Genomic DNA, 20,272 nt, shown 5'->3' on the forward strand with positions numbered 1-20,272 from the left:
AGAGGGCCTGAACCGCACAATTGGGTGAATTTTGATGGATTTCAATGCAAACCAAAGGCTTTCGGTTGGATCAATGAATTCAGTACAACTGATTAGTTGGCATTAGTCAACAATAGATGATGGAGTGGCTTAGTTGTCAAAGCACAATGCTGTTAGGAATCACTGCACTTTGACCTATAATGACAAGGAGAAAAAAGGTAAAGACTGAGACAGTTTGAGGACAGTTCAAGAAACAACAATTTTCTTCTCCCTTTATGTTTTAAAGCAGAGGCTGTTTTACTCAGTGTGTCAATGCTGCTGTTTGAGATGAACCAAGAGCCGAACCGAACGTCAAAATTGTCATTGGTTGATTCACTTTGCTTAGCAACTGACAAAAAACAACATGGTACTCTCCCATTCCCTCAATTTATTGAATTCCTATGTGACTCTGTGGGTGTCTTGGCACCCACGAGAGGACCAGTGTGACAGGGAAACAAGCGAAATGCCGACATCTGAGCTCTCGAAGGATACTTGGTGTGAGTTTGTGGTGGTTGTGTAGAAGATTTAGCTGACTGGAAGTAAACAGTCTTTAATTAAGACACCCACTAAAACACAGAATGTAAGTCTCATATGGAGAATCAACTTTCCTATACTTAAATCTCCGCTACCCAGTTGCTAGAAATCAACTAGCTGTCCTATTGCCATAGGGCTTGGTTTGACTGCTCTTTTGCGAATTACTGTTTCATGCCATTCTCTTTTTAGAAGACCTATTTGTTCCCTGGTTGAAAGGGCCCCATTGTGCTTTTTTGGATATTTCTTTTCATGCAATGTGTGTTATATAGCTGTTTGTGAATGTAAAAGGTCTGCAAAGTCTATAGTCTTATTTCCTGCACGAACATAAGTAGGTTTGTAATTGCATAATGCCATCCTATGGACTTCAATGGCTTAGAAGATTTTGGATTGTGTTGTCGACATGTCAAATTCAGATATGGAAATGGCCGTTTCGTTTCCAACACACGCTGTAAGGAATAGACCAATCACAACAGACTGGGGCATCTGACTAATCAGAGCAGGCTCTCAGGAAAGGAGGACTTTAGATAGACTGAATTCCTTACCGAACCGTTTCTGGCCCTGTGAGAATAGATGTGATGCTAGTGCTGCAATGTATATTATGAGACAATTTGAGTGTTTATGGACCTTGAATGCATGTAAACCTGTTGTAGGAGAAGCTTTAAAGTAGGCTATAGCATAATAGGGGAACTTTTAAGATAATTTTCCATCTATGCTTACAGCAGGTTGCAGAAAGTGTTTCCAGGTGTCATGCAATATGCTTTCGTATAGTATGAGATGTTAAAAGTGACAGTCTAGCAGAACAACTTGTCCTTAGCTAAAACTCTGTTAGTTAAACTTGCTACAACAGATTCTCCAGTCAAACCGCCCAGGGCCAAAGCAATCCAGCAATCCAGAAAGGAGAATCTGTCTTGCTTTTTAGCTTTCCTTCTCCTCATCTCTGCTCTGAGTCTTGCCTTCTTATTTTTTTAGGCCCAAGGCTTTTGCATTGATCTTACTAGTAAAATGGGATTAGGTTACTATAACCTGTGTGCATTTATCCTGTCTGAGGGGGCTGTTCACACAGAACACGTTTTTCCATTCCACTGCGCTACTTTTCCATTGTTTTTCAATGTAAATGCGCTAGACGGACGTCTTTAACTTGCGCTCACGTCTTTTGCAGAATCTCACGCATGACACCACATTATAAAAATGCTCTCAAGTTAAAAGAAGTTAAACTTATAACTAAATATCCATCTCAAGACCTAGTGGTATTTTTTGTTACACTGACCTGCGTCTCGCATTTTTAACAGCAGAAACGTGTTCTGTGTAAACCGGCCCTAAGACTGTAGAAGATGTTTAGGAGGGCGATAGATGCATCATCCTTGAAGAATAATGATTGACGGCTATACATCTCTGAGGTGTCAGTCACAAATGCGTCATAAATTACAGCTTAAAAAAACAAACCTGCATTAGTGACATTTCTGCTGGTAATCAATTCACCATCTTTCTTATGAATTCATATTGCCGCCCAGAGAATAGCGGTTGGTGATTTTTATCAATAGTTTGCGAGAAAGGGAAAAAGTGAAAGGGAGAGGGTTGTGTGTGGGTTGTTGTGCGCTTGGTTGAGTGAACACAGGAGCATTTAATCAAATCAGATGCTGTTAACCCGAGCTAATGTCATTGACAAATGGAAAAATATCTAGACTCGGTAGCAATGTGCTGCCACTGCATAGTACTAGGAAACAACAGGTGAAGTCATGCCACGGCATACTAACAAACGTGACATTTTCTGATGATGTTATTACAAATCACACGCCTAGTGTTTATATGATTGAGTTGGTGTCGAGCAGACATTAATTATGACATAATGGCTTTAGGCTGTAGTTTATTGTAAGGTTAGTTGATAAGGGAAGGTGGAGGCGGGAACCGGTGAACGTTTAGCACAAACACAAAACCAAAGTAAAACGTCAAACTCCTCGCGGACGACTGTCGCAGAAACATAAACAAAACACAATGTAAAGTCCAGGCCTGGTCCTCTCCCGTCCTTCATTGTGGTCGCTTCTCCTTTTATCCTCCCAGAAATCATTAACAATCACGCCACTGGCCTCGCTCCGTTCCCACAGCTCTCGGACTTGTCCTGATTGCCACATTTATATTGTTCACATATGCTAATGTCCTGTACATTGACTTCCTTGGAGGGAAAATCACAAATGTGCATAATAATAATAATAATAATTTGTTACATTTATATAGCGCTTTTCTGGGTACTCAAAGCGCTTTACATGGAAGGGGGAATCTCCTCAACCACCACCACTAATGTGTCAAGTGTGTTGTCTAGACAGAAATGAGAATAAATGGAGGCTTTCATGCTTCCAGAACTTTGTCTTAAGAAAAAATATCCCTTGTAATTCCACCTGTCTATTATAGAGTTTAAGAAGAGATCTCAAAAAATTCCCCACACTTGCCAAAGTAGTTTCAAACTCATTTCTTATCAGATTCATCCTATATCTTTATTTATCTATGATTTTATTTATTTTGTTATTGTTCTGTGTGCTTCAGTGTTGGTTTAGAATTATTTATATAGTTTTTTATTAATATTCTGAATTAGCTTTCAATTTCAGCTTTATTTCTAACTAAACAACTAAAATGTGTTTTAATAGTTTTAGTTAATAAAAAATAAAAATAAACGCACTGCTGGTATAAACAGTCCACTCAAATGATCCATGCTGCATCATTGATTTTCTTGAGTGTGGTATAATGGATTTGGGCCATAGATTGCTCTCCTTTTGGCGTCATCTGGGGAGAAGCGCTCAGGTCGGCTGTCTGGAGGTTCTGAGATTAGAATGGCTGGAGGAATTTGCGTGTTGGATAAATCGCCTCTGCTGAATCTAATGCGGTTGTGCTGAGGTGGTCTGCAGGGCCACACCATGTGTGATGATAATGCTGCCTCACGCAGGCTTCCGCTAAGCTAATTTGTGCAGAGTACCACTCCATCTGCCCTGCACTTAATGGGGTTTGACTTCAGTGTTGTTAGGCTGTCTCTGTTCATGTTCATTGTAAGTAAAGAGTTCATATGAAAGTGACATTTGGAAAACACACATAGATGCCGGATAAGAGTATGCTGGTAATCTAGGTCACTGGTCTCTGGAGTTCACACATACGCTTTAGTGGAGACATCAGATACACTCAGGCTTTCTGCGAGTGTGTGAAGCTTTGTCTAGTCATGGATTTCCATGATCAATCATCAAACATATTTGATGTTTGAGGGCTCTCTATATTAGTCTTATCACAATCAGTGTGCAGGATTTAAAGACCGCATGTTAAGGATATATGTGTGATATGTCTCGGTGGTAACGATCCAGTCGATCCACGTTTACAATTTGTCACCAGGCTCCCGAAAGTTGCCAGAAGGACGTGTTCACTTGTCAGCATTACATAACTCCTGGATCTTGGATCAGCTGCAGAGCACATTCAGTGTGTGTGTGTGTGGCCTGCTAAACCTACAAAGATGGCAATATCAGAAATCCTTGTCCTTGTGGGGACATTTTGTGGTCCCCAATGAAGAAAACCGCTTATATATTAAGTCATACGAAGTGATGTTTTTTTTGGTAAATGTAAAAAATGCAGATTTTGTGTGTGTGTGTGTGTGTGTGTGTGTGTGTGTGTGTGTGTGTGTGTGTGTGTGTGTGTGTGTGTGTGTGTGTGTGTGTGTGTGTGTGTGTGTGTGTGTGTGTGTGACATGAAATAATTTTGGATAGTTGACCTGATACAATATAATTCATCTAATTCAATTTAAACTGATTTTTCTCATTTTTCTCATTTTAATTATATATATATATTTTTTTTTTAAAGAAATACATTTCCTATTTCAGCAAGGACACATTTAATTGATCAAAATTATAGACATTCATAATTTTAAAAAATATTTCTATTTATAATAAATATTGTTTTTTTAAACTTTCTATTCATCAACAAATCCTGAGAAAAATATTAAGCAGCATAACTGTTTTTGCAGCATTTTTGATCAAATGAATGCAGCCCTGGTGAGCATAAGAGACTTTAAAATTAAAATAAAAAATCATATCCCGGAACTTTTGAAACATATTATAATAAAATATATAAAATGTATATTTAAAAACATCATTAGAAAGTCAGTAGACACATTATGAATATGCATACCACTACCTAAAGCGTTTTATATTCATTTCTCACGGTTTTCTTTTATGCATAATCAGCACACCTTTTTTTGAGAGAGAGAGAGAGAGAGAGTGAGTGAGAGAGAAAGACAGACAGACAGACGGACAGTGCATCTGTGAGTTTGTTGTTCATGTTGTGAAATCTGGGCATACTCTCTCTCCTCTTCCCAGAAATGACCTCATGTGTACCAGAATGGGACCCTTCTTTCGTTCTCTCTTTCTCCTCTCACCTCCCCCCACAGAGTGTGTTTCCCTCTCACCCCCCTCGCAGGAATTGGCTCTGTTATCAATGTAGTATCCCAGAGGCCAGTGAGGCCTCTAGCTGGAGTGAAACAGTGTTCCAATGACAGTGTTTTTCTCACCCATAATGCTTTTGCATCTGGTGTGTGTTAGTTAGATGTTGTTCTGGCGAACTAGCACTAGCATTATGCCAAAACAAAGCCACGTCCCTGCTGACAAAACGACGCTTAAAAGCCAGCTTAAGGTGGTTTTGCTGGTCTAGCTGGTTTTGTAGCCTATCCAAGCTGCCAAACGCTGCTAAAACCATCAAACCAGACCAGTGCAACCACTGTATGCTGGTTTAAGCTATTTGTTTTTATTTCATCAGGGTTTGCACTAATTCTGTATTTCTCTGAAAGCCATGGACTCATTTATTGCATTTCCATACTATTTGCATTTGCAACGTATATGCTAGCATAAAGCTAAATTCGTTTGCATACTTAGTATACACTGCAATTCTGACCTATACAATAAGCTGATAATTATTTTCATGTTATTGCCTTTGAAAAGGGTGATATTTATAATTTTGAAATAAATAATAAAAGAAAACACTAAAATATGTTGTTATATACTGTGATTTAAGACACTTTTTCTAATCTTGTGTACTACTGTATGGTTAGTGTGCAAAATGGTACAGTCCACACTATAGTCTTGAATTCAGTTAAGGTGGTCATGAAATTCTTGAGTAGGTCATTTAGCTGCATTTAACACAAAAATGTACACCCCATCCTGGATGCTTTCTTTCTGGTCTTGCCTTTGTTGCCATTGTTTGTTGGATGAGATATCTGGTGGTGTAAACTCATACCAATCATGGTGCACTTATTTCATGCATACACGACTGAAGGTAATTCAAGAAACCCATTTTCCCCTCTTTCCAAGCCTGTTCTCTTCTTGCCTGCCACTCCTGGCAGCAGGTAAGGCAGCTGGCTGCAGGCCCAGTTTGTGGCACTTTTTTATCGACTCTGATCCACTGTGCGAAACTTCATTGAAAAGGCAGGAGCTGTTTACATCCATTGTAAGTCTATCGGGCTGACCACACATCTGTCATCTCCTCAACCAGTGGACTGGGCTGATTATGACCGGCTTTAACACAGAGACTTGGATTTCATCGCTATGGTAGGCAATTGCATTTCAGTCAGTTAGTGTAGAGCAGTGCATTAGTTTTTCACCTGAAACTGATTGGTTTGGCAAACTTTAGGCTCTATGTGTTACGTAAATACACGTGGATGCAAGTTGCAAGTAAAAATGATCTCTTTATTAGCACAAGCATAAGATAGTCCAGAAGCCAAGGGCAGCAGGAGAGCATGACGCAGGGACCTCGATGGGCTAATCCTGGGTGCCACGTGAAGATAAAGGTGCGGTGAATCCTAGAGTGAAGAGTGAAGTACGACGAGGAGAACTCAGCGACAGGTCAGGAACAAAGTCCAGCGGCACACCAACTCAGGACAGATGAAAGAACACACAAGGAACACTGGAACAGGAAACAACATGAGAGAAGGCACCAAACAACAATCTGACAAACACAAGACGAAAGACAAGGCATTAAATAGGCTGACAGATTGAATGCAGCTTGCGCTGATGAGGGAATCAGGTAATCAGCGGTAACGCCCACACAAAACAATCAGCACGCACATACACACACACACAAGACAAGGAGAAGATCGTGGATTAACCAACCGACACTATGACTGTTTTATTTTTATTTCTCAAAATAATTATTTTTTTGTCATTGTGACTTTGTTTCGTATTTTAAAATATAATATTTACATTTGTTATTTTTTACTCTGATGCTTAAATGGGCTTCCATTGTATATAATGTGCATATTGAATGTATTCCTCTTAAAACGTGTCCCGTATATATATATATATATATATATAGCATTGGATTTATTTAAGTAAATCTGTTAATTACCTGATTTAAAAAAAGCTGGTGATCATTGCTATGATGTTTGATTCGAAGATCAAGTCAAAAAATTATGAATCAGTTCTTTTTAATGAATCAGTCAAAAAGATTTACAGTACAGCCTTGAACTCGACTAATGTCGTAGTCACACTTGACTTGAAGCACACAAAATGTCTTTGGACGCTGCAACTATCGTGATATAACGTCACACTCTGCGGCGCTTTGTTTTTTAGAAACATAAATTCAACATGTAACACTTCAAATCAGATCAGAGTAAAGTAGTAAAACTTCAAATCAGATCAGAGTAAAGTAGTAAAACTTCAAATCAGATCAGAGTAAAGTAGTAAAACTTCAAATCAGATCAGAGTAAAGTAGTATGCGTATATGGAGTGCTGTCCGAGTGGAGGGCATCAAGCTCGGAATTTGGTCCGAACCTAGAGTACTTCCCCCGTATTTCTGGTTAGAAAAGTAACCAGGCGAGTGTGAGGAGACAGGGTGGTGGAGGGATGCTGAAAACTGTAGAAGAACATAGGTGAGTCGACTGTGTGTGTATATACAGTGATGTGAATAAGTTAGGACACCCATGCTAAAGTTGCCTAAAAAGAGGAATAAAAATCATCTTTTGGAAATTGATCTTAATGCCTTAATTAAAATTTTTTTTAATTAAGGCATTAATTTTTAGATTTTTTTTTTTGTTTTTTTAAAAAATATTTTTTTATTTTACAGATTTTTATTTTTAAAGGCCAGTTATTTCATGGATCCAGGATAATATGCATCCTGATAAAGTTCCCTTGGCCTTTGGAATTAAAATAGCCCCAAATCATCACAAACCCTTCGCCATACCTAGAGATTGGCATGGTGTTATTTCAGTTAGCCTAATAGCTGGTTTGATTAGCATTGAAAGATGATCTTATGGAAAGTACCCCATAACAATCTCTAGGTATGGTGAAGGGTTTGTGATGATGTGGGGATATTTTAATTCCAAAGGCCAAGGGAACTTTATCAGGATGCATATTATCCTGGATCCATGAAATAACTGGCCTTTAAAAATAAAAATCTGCCTGCCTCTAAGGGAATTTAACATAGGGGTGTCCTGACTTTTACACCCTGTATTTTAAGCAATAACATTTATTTATTTACAATACATTATTCATACACAAAGAAAATAGGTTTCCTTAAAGGTTGGATTTTTCCTCATTTCTCTAATTAAGGCATTAAGATCAATTTCCAAAAGATGATTTTTGATTCCTCTTTTTAAGCAACTTTAGCATGGGTGTCCTCACTTATTCACATCACTGTATATATGTGTATGTATGTGTGTATATATATATATATATATATATATATATATATATATATATATATATATATATATAGGCCTCCAATCATTTTGCTGATTCGGTAGACATGTTGATTACTGATTGTTGACAGCTGGAATGAAGTGATGATTGGATAGATAATTTGAACGTGTTCCTCCCAAACTTTGATAATAAAACATCATATTATAATAAATCCAAAATGTAAAAATATACAATCTACTGTAGATTACTGCAAAATGTTTGCATTCTCTTAATTAATTTAAGAGGTCACATCGTGATATATTGATCTTCTATTGGCCACATGTCTCCTTGTGATACGAATTTGCAGGTCAGAGTTCATCAGACTTTGGAATGCAGCAAAATCCAAAACTTCTTTGTATGATCTTGCATTTCCGGTCTCCTCACATCCGGTCTCCTCACATGCAGTCACATACGTTTTAATTTAAGTCAGTACAACAAAATGTGTAGTGTGATCGCCACTTTAGCCATTCGAATCAGACTCACTCAGTGAGTGAATTATTCAGAGCTGTTACTAAGTTCACATCTGACTCCCTGTGTATGTTCTCGACTCAGTTTTATATTAGGGTGTATTCTAGTTTTTGTTGTTCTGTTTCATGTAAAAAAATATGACTAGATTATATCGTTGGGTGGATAAATGTTTGAAAAGGTATTGATCCCGTACAGTATTTAACTTTATGTCTGTCTGTCTGTCTCTTAAAAGAAAGACCATTGTCTTTCTGCCATTGTTAAATGATTTTTTTAATCGGAGATTCTCAGCATAAAATTCAATGAATCATTCATCAATTTCATACATGCATATGTAATTATATCCATCCATCAAGTTTTGTGAGCAGAAAGTCAGGTGTCAGTAAATAGTGAGAGAGCATGATGACAGAGAGAGAGAGAGAGAGAGAGAGAGTCCCTAGAAAGGGAACAGATTTATCCTCTTTCATTAAAACCCCATCTAACATTCCAGCTGATTGGACTGTTGACTCTTGACTACTCATGCATTTGCATCTTCTCTCATTTTTTTCCTGTCATTTCCACATGATGAAGTCTTGCCTGGATGAGGAGTGCATGAGGCACGGAGGAGGTTGGCTGACTTTCAAAAAGAAAAAAAACAGGAAATGAGAGTTATTAGCACATAGCAGATCATGTTTCAACACTGTATGTGTTTGTGGTTGTCACATGGATGTTTTATTTTTTGTCATCATTTGCATTGTAGATGATTCTTGAAAGTCACATCACTGTTTAACAAAAACATTAAAGCAATAGTCACCCCAAAATGAAAGTCATATTGCTTTAGAAATGTTAAAGCAGGGATCCAGACTGTTAATACAATAGTTGCAAATGCAACAAAAATAAATATTTGCACACATTACTTCCAATTCTAAAAAAAAAATTACTCTTATGAACTGGTTCTTCTTAATGAGTCGGTCAGAAAGATTCGCAGAACAGCCTTACACTGGTTTGTGAGTCATTCATGTAAATATGACTCACTCAGTGGTTGAATCGCTCAGAGCCCTCACTGGTTTCACAACTGACTCCCTCACTGAACTGGGAGTACTTTTTTGCATTTGACAGCTAAAGGATTTTAGCACCTAAATATTTCATTTTTGGAGCCAGGGGCATTAAAAAAAAAAATTGGGTTCCGGTTGGTTGTCAGTTGAGGTCATGGGTCGGTAGGGACTTTTTTTTTTTTCTCCCGTGGCAGCAAGGGATAGGAAGGAAATTATTATTATTTTTTTTAATTTTAATTTACAGTAGCGATGGATAGGCTACTCTATTTTTTCATAACATAGCCTACCTGTACATGTACTCTACCACCTTGTGTGTCCCAGCATGTTACACACCCACACACACGCTGATTTTAAATGTGTGCGCGGGGGCAAACGGGGTTGCTTTATTGTAAAGGGTTACCGATTAGTTATACACCGATTCAGACGTCTCATGAGTTCAGTGTTGGAAAGATCAGTTGTTTTAACCATTCATTAAAACGAATCGGTTCAAATGAGTCAGTTCGCGAATTGGACGTGTCTTTATCGGACGTGTGCGCATTGTGTGATTATCCCGGCGGTTAGGACATCCCACAAGATTTGTGTCATCACAGAAAACATTTCATCACTGGATAGTTTTTTCGTTTATTTAAGGTGTGGTTTATATGTCAGCTGAATGCTTTTCAGAGAAGATAAGGCAACGTATTTTAGCACAATTCCCACCAGCGGTAATTCAGGAAAAAAGAAATCTCCGAATGCTCCACATGAAACTTTAGTCTTCCGACCTTGCCATCGTGTCGATTTATTTTGATTAATATGTGTGAGGGAGAGAGAGCAAGACAGTGCTTAGTTTTGAGACGGTGAAGCCTATACTTTCGCCTGGCTCCGCAGAGAGAGTGCGCGCGCGCGACCGGGGCTCTCTCTCTATCTCTGCTCGTTCAGTTCATGCGCCCTGTCACGAGCGCAGCAGTGCATCTACATGACAACAACGATGTGTGAACGCCCGTGGCTGCCTCGTTTGTTCGCATTGCTGGAGGACAACAGGCTATACAAATACGGTGCTGTATAAAAACATAAATTATAGTTCGCCTCAAAGTTTTTTATTCGTGTATTTATTTAATTTGTATTATTTCTTCCCCAAGCTCATAAAATACATTTGGGTCGCACATAAATTGACAGGGTCGGTCGGAAACCGGAACCAAACAATTTTTTTTTATGCCCTAGTCATTTTTAAAGTCTGGAGCCCTGATTAAAAGGATAGTTCACCCAAAAGTGGAAACTATGTCATTTACTCATGTTCTTGTTAATGCAGAAACAATCCAGACTGTGAACAAAATGGTTCTAAATGCAACAAAACAAAAACATTTGCAACAAATATTTTAAATCTTGTTGCTCTTGACGATCCTGTAAGGTGGCATTATTTTATTTTTTTAGAGTGCGTGGCAGTGTTTCCTTATCACATGAACACAGCTCAGTGCATTACATCTAATTCTAAAACAAATACTCTTATGAACTGTTTCTTTTTAACCAGTCAGTCAGGAAAGATTCGTAATGTGCGATTTAAAATGAATCATTTGCATTTTGCTCCTCAATATTTCATGTTTGAACCAATTACTCCATATAAATTATTTTTAGGTGTGGTCACTTTTACCATAAAGTTTCAAACCCAGTCATTCCAAGAATCCGCACAATTAGAAGTTTCACATGAGTGTGAAAATGCTGCGCTGACCAACAGAAAGCTGCTTGGTTTGAAAGTGACTTTGGTAACACTTTACAATAAGGTTTCATTTGTTAACACTATATTAGTTAAATGGGGTACTTCACCGCTAGTTAAATGGGCTTTCAATAAAACATGGCTGCCTATACAGTAGAAAGGTGAAATCTGTGCTACCTAACTAGGGGGAAAAAAGGCTGTTGTTTTCCCTTTTGCCATATACCGTGCGATTACCTGCGTCTGTCTTTGAAGTCAAGTCATGTATATTCGTGAAAAGGTTGCCGTTTCCAAGGAACGCGAAATATTTGTCGTAGGCTATTATCCTTTTAACGTTTAAGGGTATTTACCATGAATGGCGTCAGCGCTGGTCAGCATTACACAGCGCGAGGAAGCCGTGGGGGGAAAGCAGCGAGTCACGCATTGAATCAATGCCATTGTCTCTATTAAGTGAAGCATTGCTTCAGCTTTGCCCAAAAGTGAAGCATTGCTGGCCAGCTGAACCTTGAAAAGTGGAGCTCAAAGTTAAACAAACATCATTTAAGGAATCAGCTTTTTTGAACGTTTTCGTTGAATGAAGGGTTTAAAGACTCACTCAAAGACAGTCCGTTGGCGTAACAACTGCGCGCTGAGTGACAGTCTTTCAATGCGCAGAGACGCTGTTTAGTTTCGGTTACATTGGTTACATTGTTTTTGTGTATGCTGACCGCATCATAACAAGTATTTATATAGCAACAAATAAATATAAATAAATAAATGGCGGTAAAACCGCATATCGCGCTATTGAGCAACTCAAATTACCGCAAGGGAAATTCCTTCACCGCGACAGCCCTAGTCGATCCGACTGTCTTCGGGCGGGAGTACAAAAATGCGGAAGTATAATCTGTAGTTTTCAAAAAAGACCTGGAGCTGTCGTAACTAACAATGAACAATACTTCTGCAGCATTTATTAATCTTTGACAATGGTCAAATTACTGATACATCTTTAAAATCTGGTTGTATTTGGTAACATTTTTTAATGCACTTTGAACTAAGATTAATAAATGTTTAAGAAATATATTGCTCATTGTAAGTTCATATTAGCTAATGCATTAATCAATGTTCACAAATGAGACCTTATTGTAAAGTGTTACCATAACTTCTGTGTGAGCAATGAATCATGCATGTCTACGCTATTGACAATGGACATTTTTTAATGGCTTAAAGAGATAATTCACCCAAAAATGAAAGCTGCCATTATTGACTTTTGCATACAATTTTGTAAAAAGTCGTGCATGGATTTGTAGTTATTTACGAACATGCATACACACATAGAGCACATGTGGGTGAATTCCTCATTAAAACATCTCCTCAGATCAGTAGCTGCTGGGTAAGTTTATCTGTGCTGTGTAGTCTCTTGGCTCCGCACCCTAAAGACACTTGTTCCCACAAGGTAGAGCAAAGAACAGTTTGAACACTCAAACACTCTTTAAAAGTCCCGAAGACACAATCTTGATAGTACGCCATCCCTCTCAGCCAGGCATCTGGCTCAAATTCAGGCTAGTGAATGAGGCTGTAGTGAGTAGACTGATCTCAGAGCAGATCTGAAAATTATTTTTAATGTGAGTCATCGTGATTAAGGTTGGGTCAGGATGATCAATCGCCATCCACCAACCTGACAACCTCAACGCAAATTCCCTGTTTATGTGTGTGTTACTATATGTTGTACCTGGCACTGTGGTAGAAAGAGCACTGTTCCCATGTTATTAATAAGGCTCTGTGTGTGTCTGTGCCTGATATATAAAGAAGACATAAATATTTTTTAATGTTTTATTTCTTTAAGTTTTATTAGTAATAAATTTGCCCTGTCCTCCTGTGTGATGATCACATTAGACTCGTTTTTTGAACAAAACAAAAAAAGACATCCCCCAGAGCAGTAAACAACTAAGGAAATAAAAAAATACCTGAAGGAAGATCAAAATTCAAAACACCTCAAAACAAGGCTGCATGCAAAGTTGAATTTTCAGCATCATTACTCACATGATCCTTCAGAAATCATTCTAATATGATGATTTGATGATCAAGAAATATTTCTGATTATTTTTATCAATGTTGAAAAAGTTTCTTTTTCTTTTTCATTCTTTGATGAATGGAAAGTTTAATGAACAGCATGTATTAAAGCATTTATTAAATAGAAATCTTTTGTAACATTATAAATGTCTCTTCACTGTCACTTTTGATCAATTTAATGCATCCATGATGAAAAAAAGTATTAATTTCTCTCTTTCCACAAATGTTTGAATGGTATCATTGTTTCCACAAAAATGTTAAGCAGTGCAACTGTTTTCAACACTGATAAAAATAATACGAATTTTTTCTTGAGCAGCAAATCATCATATTAGAATGATTTCTGAAGGATCATGTGACACTGAAGACTGGATAAATGATGCTGAAAATACAGCTTTGACATCACAGAAATAAATGACATATTTAAATGAATTAAAATAGAAAACTATTATTTTAAATTGTAATAATATTTCACAATATACTCTTTTTACCGCATTTTTATCAAATAAATGCAACCTTTGTGAGCATATATGCATACTTTCAAAAGTGATATGAAGACTTCTACATTGTTACAAAAAAAATCTATTTCAAATAAATGCTGTATTTACAGTATATAAATATGGATGGATGGATGGATGGATTGATACCAATGCCAAAGACTTGATGACTGCTAATTTGCTAGATCACTAAATAGAAATCTAGATAAATAATGGCTTTTACAGCTGATAAACATGTCAGCTTTGCCTTCGGTAGCTTGTTTTAAAGTGCAAGAGTTCTAAATCTGTCTCTGGTACAATCGGCTGTTGTTAAGCTTGGTTCTTTGTTGCCAAAGCAGAGCCAGCTCTGTCCTCGCTTTCTCTCTACTCAAGGTGCCAGTACTGCTGGTACACAGATGGCTTCGATACGATGGCATCTAGTGCCATGAAAGTGGAGGAGGCGTGCACATGCTGTGTGTGTGGACACATTGTGTGTAGGATTTGGTTGTGTGCAAAATCATGGAAATAGCATCCTTGTTTTGGGCTGTCATGTTGATTCAATCTGTTGCTCAAGGTTTTTGCTTGCTGAGATCCTGTGCAGTGAGTTGTGTTTGGGTGTGTGTGTGTGTGTGTGTGTGTGTGTGTGTGTGTGTGTGTGTGTGTGTGTGTGTGTGTGTGTGTGTGTGTGTGTGTGTGTGTGTGTGTGTGTGTGTGTGTTTCTCTTCAGCAGTGCAGTGAAATTATTCTGTGTATTGGAATCTGGAGTTAAACTGTGTCTGTACTGAACTCAAGACAGTTCCTAACAATTTTCTGAGAGACCCTCCACAGAAAACTACCTGAGGGGCGAGATCCTGTTGGCAGATCAGCCGGAGCTTTCTGGAGCATTTCTTGTGTTGAGCTATGCTTCCGGCTTTTGGTGCTGTTTATACTACCGGTAGTTAAAATAATTCAGTTGTTTTAGGATATTTGCTATTAATGCTAGATTACGATGATGTCTGTGAACAACATTAGGAGTTCTCTTACGAGAGGTTCTCTCGTATTGCGTAAGTTTAGCTTACGCTACGGGGAAAGATTCATCTTCTCGAGATACTGAAGCCAAAAAATTATCCTTAATTTTGTATACCTTGTCAACGCAGTGCAGCAGCTAGCAGACCTAGAGCAGGCCATCTCGCGTGCTCATTGGCTGCCCTGCGGGCAACTGCTGCAGCCTACCAGTGAGCCCGGCGTGACGTCACGCCCAATGAAGGGCGCCCGCGCCTTTATAGCGTCACAGCCCGCCAGATAGGCGTGGCTTAGCGTATAAAATAGGGGCTGTAGGCTGAATTCTCTGATTTTTCGACTCTTCAGCGAGCTCTTCGCATCGCTGGATTTGAGAGAAGCCACCGCCGCCGTCGAACAGCGAACAGCCAGCATAGGACAGCGCTGAGGAAGCCGCCGTCTTCGCCACCTTCAGCCATCCGTGCGAGCTACGCTATCCGGCGACGTATCCTTTTTTGCTTATTATTCTAAAAGAGAAGCGAGCGTCTTTTTAAAGATGCCTCGCACTTCCTGTGGCTCGTGTAAAGCCCCGCTCAGCGCCGGAGACCGCCACCTGATCTGCGCTCTCTTCCTGGGCCTGGAACACGCAGAGCTCGCCCTCGCGTCCGGGGGCTGCGAGCTCTGTGAGGAGCTTCCGCTGTGGACCCTGCGGGCTCGACTCGAAGCTTTCAACACCACAGCAGTCACTCCGCCCCCTGTGGGACCGTGCAGAAAGAAGCGCCGTTCCCTGAGACAGCCGGAACCTGTGGCCACAGCGACGCGCTCGCCGGAGAACCTCCCTCGAGCCTCGCTCTCGCCTTACCCACCTCTCCTCACCGACGCGCAGCTGCCGCTTGCGAGCCTCACTGCCGTCGCTTCGGAGGATGAGTCCGAGGGACACGTCACAAGAGATTGCTGCTCTATCCTGGCATCAGACAGGTAGGAATGGACGCTTCACTCCGCCTCCTCGTCAATCCAGGAATCCACCCGTACCCGCGCTGGAGCTGACGCGGAACTTATGCGCCTGCTGACGCAAGCTGTTGACCGTCTCGTGCTCGAGTGGTCGCTGCCGAAGGAACCCGCGCCGAACAGGCTCGAAGGCTGCTTCCTTCAAAGTCGCCGCCGCGCAGTTTCAGAAACTAGGCCCGCTCCATTCCTGCCGGAACTTCATGCGGAGCTGACGAAGTCATGGAACACACTGTTTTCTGCTAGACTTCAGTCACAGGCCTCCGCGTCGCTCTCCCGAGTGGACCGTGCCGCCGAGAAAGGGTACACAGCGATTCCCCCTGTGGAAGAGGCGGTCGCAGCGCACCTTTGCCCGCCCTCCGCGAGATTGCGGTTACGGTCAGCCCTCCCGTCTAAAGCCTGCAGAGCCACTTCCGCCTTGGTCGGCCGCGCTTATGCCGCCTCCGGCCAGGCCGCGTCTGCTCTACACTCGATGGCTGTGCTTCAGATCCTGCAAGCCGACCTCCTCCGTGAATGGGATGAGAAGGGCCGGGACCCAGCTGCGGTTACGGATTTGAGAAGCGCGACGGATCTCTCTCTCCGCGCCACCAAAGCCGCAGCCCAAGCCATCGGACGAGCCATGGCCGCGTTGACCGTGACGGAGAGGCACCTCTGGTTAACGCTTGCGGATATGAGGGAAACTGAGCGAGCCACCTTTCTGAACGCGCCGCTTTCCCCCACTGGTCTCTTCGGCCCAGCGGTGAACGGGATTGTTGACCGCTTCTCTGTGGTACAAAAGACCACACAGGCCATGAACCTCTTCCTGCCGCGACGCTCGAGTTCCGCCACAGGCCGCTCTCGCGAGAGACAAAGCCAGCCTCCTGTGCGAACCAGCACCCAGCGTCCAGCACAGCCTCAGCCTCAGCCTTCGCAGCGACATCAGGGCGGCCGCCCTAGATCGCGCTCAGACAGCCGTCATAGACCACCGCCCCCCAGAGGGCCTCGGCAAAGAATCACGCTGAAGTCCGAGCACGCTAAGCCCTCCTAACAGCGAGAGAGAAAAGACGCGCGTGTCCCGCTGCGGCCGGACCGCCGTCAAAGTTCATTTCCCTGTCAGTCCCCTTCGAACAGGCTACTGCAGTGGTTCAACTAGCAGCCAACGAGCCGGTTTATTCACCCTCTCGCCTGCACACAAACGCCGCTTTCACGGCGACCCAGAGAAATCTCAAAAAGAGTATAATGTCTGGTCCGGCTCACGCCGTCAGTGTTTTAAGTGTAGTGAATGTGCCCACGCCCCAGTGTACACCCCTACACATAAGCACACATCTCATAAAGCGCAGAAAAGCCGCTCGAGTGTTGAATGTAAGAAATGTGTCCACAGGTCTGTGCCCACTATCTGCCCGCTCTGTTACACGATCAAAGAAGCAGGTTATGAACGTAAGTCTCGTGCCCGCCAGAGAGCGCTCACGCTTGCTAACACAAACCCCCCCCCGGGCCCCGCCTGCGCGTTTAAGTGTTATCACAAAACACAGGGCGTTAATAAAGTGCTCCCCATCTATTATGATCGAGGCGTCAGATACAGTTGTAAGTCTCGTGCCCGCGTGCGCGCCCTCACGCTTACAGAGAGCTCTTCCGCCCAGAGCGCTGCTTGCGCGTCAAAGTGTGGTAAAAGTATGTTCCCCATCCCTTATGATCGGGACATCTCACATAAGTCAGCCGGTTTCGGCTGTCAGCGAGCGGCCATTACCCAGAACCGAGAGCGCGCGCGCCACGCTCTCGGCTCCGGTTCAGTTTCACAAGCCCGCAAATGGCGGCGGTCTGAACCCAGAGGCCATTCACCCCTTAGCGGCTCACATAGCTGCGTGGGAAACTATCCCAGGGATTTCAGAATGGGTGTTGAGCACAATAAAGCAGGGCTATACACTTCAATTCATTCGCCGTCCCCCGCGCTTTCAAGCCCGGGCCGCGACGATAGTGAATGCGGAAGTAGCACACCTACTTCACGCAGAAATAGCAAAGCTGCTGTGTAAAGGGGCTATAGAAAAGGTACCGCCTTCTCTGAGCGAGTCAGGCTTTTACAGCCGATATTTTCTCGTACACAAGAAGGACGGAGCCTTCAGACCTATCCTAGATCTGAGATATTTGAACAAAGTGCTTGCAAAAAGACCGTTCAAAATGCTTACGACCAGGAAAATCCTCGCGCACGTTCGCCCGAGGGACTGGTTTATTTCTCTAGATCTGAAGGATGCCTATTTTCAGATTCAGATAGTACCCCGTCACAGGCAATTTTTGAGATTCGCCTTCGACGGTCAGGCATATCAATACACCGTCCTGCCGTTCGGCCTGTCCCTGGCACCCCGTACATTTACAAAGTGCATGGACGCGGCGCTCGCCCCCCTGAGAAGTCAGGGGCTGCGCATAATCTGGACGATTGGCTGATATTGGCACAGTCAGAGACAGAACTACTATCTCACAGAACAGTGCTTCTCAGTCATCTGGTCATCTGCTTTCTCCCTTTGAAAACATTTCAAAGGATGTTGGGCTGTATGGCATCAGCTGCAGCGGTGCTCCAGCTGGGCCTACTGCGCATGCGCCCGCTCCAACGCTGGTTGAACGCTCGCGCGCCTCGCCGAGCCTGGGTGTCTGGCGGCCAGAAAATCAGAGTGACTCAGACCTGCATAACAGCTCTGCAGCCCTGGTTAGTGGCCGACTGGTACCAGCAGGGAGTAATGATGGGAACCATCTCTTATCGGAAGGTCATCTCGACAGACGCGTCCAACTCGGGTTGGGGCGCGCTGTTCGAGGACAGACCGGGCTTTGGCCAGTGGTCAGACCAGGAGAAGGGTTTTCACATAAACTGTCTGGAAATGATAGCGGTCGAGAACGCGCTGAAGTGCTTCCTCCCGTTCATACAGGACCAGCATGTTCTTGTCCGCTCGGACAACACATCTGTGGTATCCTATGTAAACCGTCAGGGCGGTGTCAGATCCAGAAATCTCTGCAATCTGACGGAACGCCTCCTTATTTGGTCACAGATGAACCTGCGCTCGCTGAGGGCGGCGCATGTGCTTGGCCATTTGAACGACGGCACAGACAAACTGTCCAGGGACAATGTTCCCCCAGGGGAATGGTCCCTGCACCCCCAAACGGTCCAGAAACTGTGGCGCCTATTCGGCAGAGCGGAAGTCGACCTGTTTGCGTCAAAAGACAACGTTCAATGCCCGACGTTCTTCTCGAAGGACGAGGACGCGCTGGCCCAGGTTTGGCCCAGCCTCCCGTTATATGCTTTCCCTCCGGTCTCTCTGTTGCCACAGGTGATCAAGAGGATCAGGGAAACGCGCCACTCGGTGCTCCTCATAGCCCCGCGTTGGGAGAATCAGACTTGGTTCCCGGAACTGGCACGGCTGTCACATACAGCTCCGTGGCCGATTCCGGTGAGGGCAGATCTCCTCTCTCAGGCTCGCGGCACGATCTGGCATCCCCATCCAGAGCGCTGGTCTCTGCATGCATGGTTGATCAACGGGTACTCGTTGCCCTGCCAGAAGGAGTGATGAACACGATCACGCAGTCTAGAGCCCCTTCCACGAGAAGGCTCTACGCGTCTAAATGGTCGGTGTTCTCTGGATGGTGCACCGACAGAGGTCTGGACCCGCGGACATGCGGGGTGGCGCAGCTGCTCACCTTCCTACAGGAGCTGTTGGATAAGGGAAGGTCCCCATCCACGCTCAAAGTATACGTGGCGGCCGTGGCAGCGTTCGCGGAATCGACGCACGGCCAGTCACTGGGAAGACATGAGTTGGTCATCCGCTTCCTTAGAGGAGCTAGAAGGATGAATCCGCCGCGCCCGCCGTCGGTTCCCATGTGGGATCTTTCATTGGTCCTCGCGGCCCTGAAAGCTTTTCCATTTGAACCACTAGACTCCGTGGGGTTGAAATATCTATCACTAAAAAACGTTTTTCTGACTGCACTGTCATCAGTAAAACGTGTAGGAGACCTGCACGCGCTGTCTGTCAGCGCGTCGTGTCTTGAGTTCGGACCAAATGACTCTAAAGTCATCCTCAGACCTAGACATGGTTATGTCCCTAAAGTGATGGGCACTCCATTCAGAGTGCAAGTTATTTCGCTGTCAGCTCTCCCAGCATCTGACAGCGAAAGTGATGTGAATCTCCTCTGCCCTGTCAGATCGCTGAGATTTTACATTACGCGCTCCGCCTCCTTCAGGCGTTCGGAACAGCTTTTCGCTTCGTTTGGTGGGCGCGCCAAGGGGCTCGCCTCCTCGAAACAGAGCCTGTCCAGATGGATAGTGGACGCTATAGCGGCAGCTTACGCGTCAAAAGGTCTGCAATGCCCTCT

General features: G+C 43.0%; 1 protein-coding gene across 1 annotated transcript in view; it reads left to right on the plus strand.

Moving 5' to 3' along the window:
• Positions 1–20,272, plus strand: part of LOC143721696 (inactive phospholipase C-like protein 2) — a 91,263-nt gene that overhangs the window by 1,361 nt on the left and 69,630 nt on the right. The gene's annotated exons all lie outside the window — the stretch shown is intronic.

Source organism: Siphateles boraxobius, unplaced genomic scaffold (genome assembly GCF_051911475.1).
Source record: "Siphateles boraxobius isolate OS27281-9 unplaced genomic scaffold, OSU_SipBor_1 66, whole genome shotgun sequence".
Classification (NCBI taxonomy): domain Eukaryota; kingdom Metazoa; phylum Chordata; class Actinopteri; order Cypriniformes; family Leuciscidae; genus Siphateles; species Siphateles boraxobius.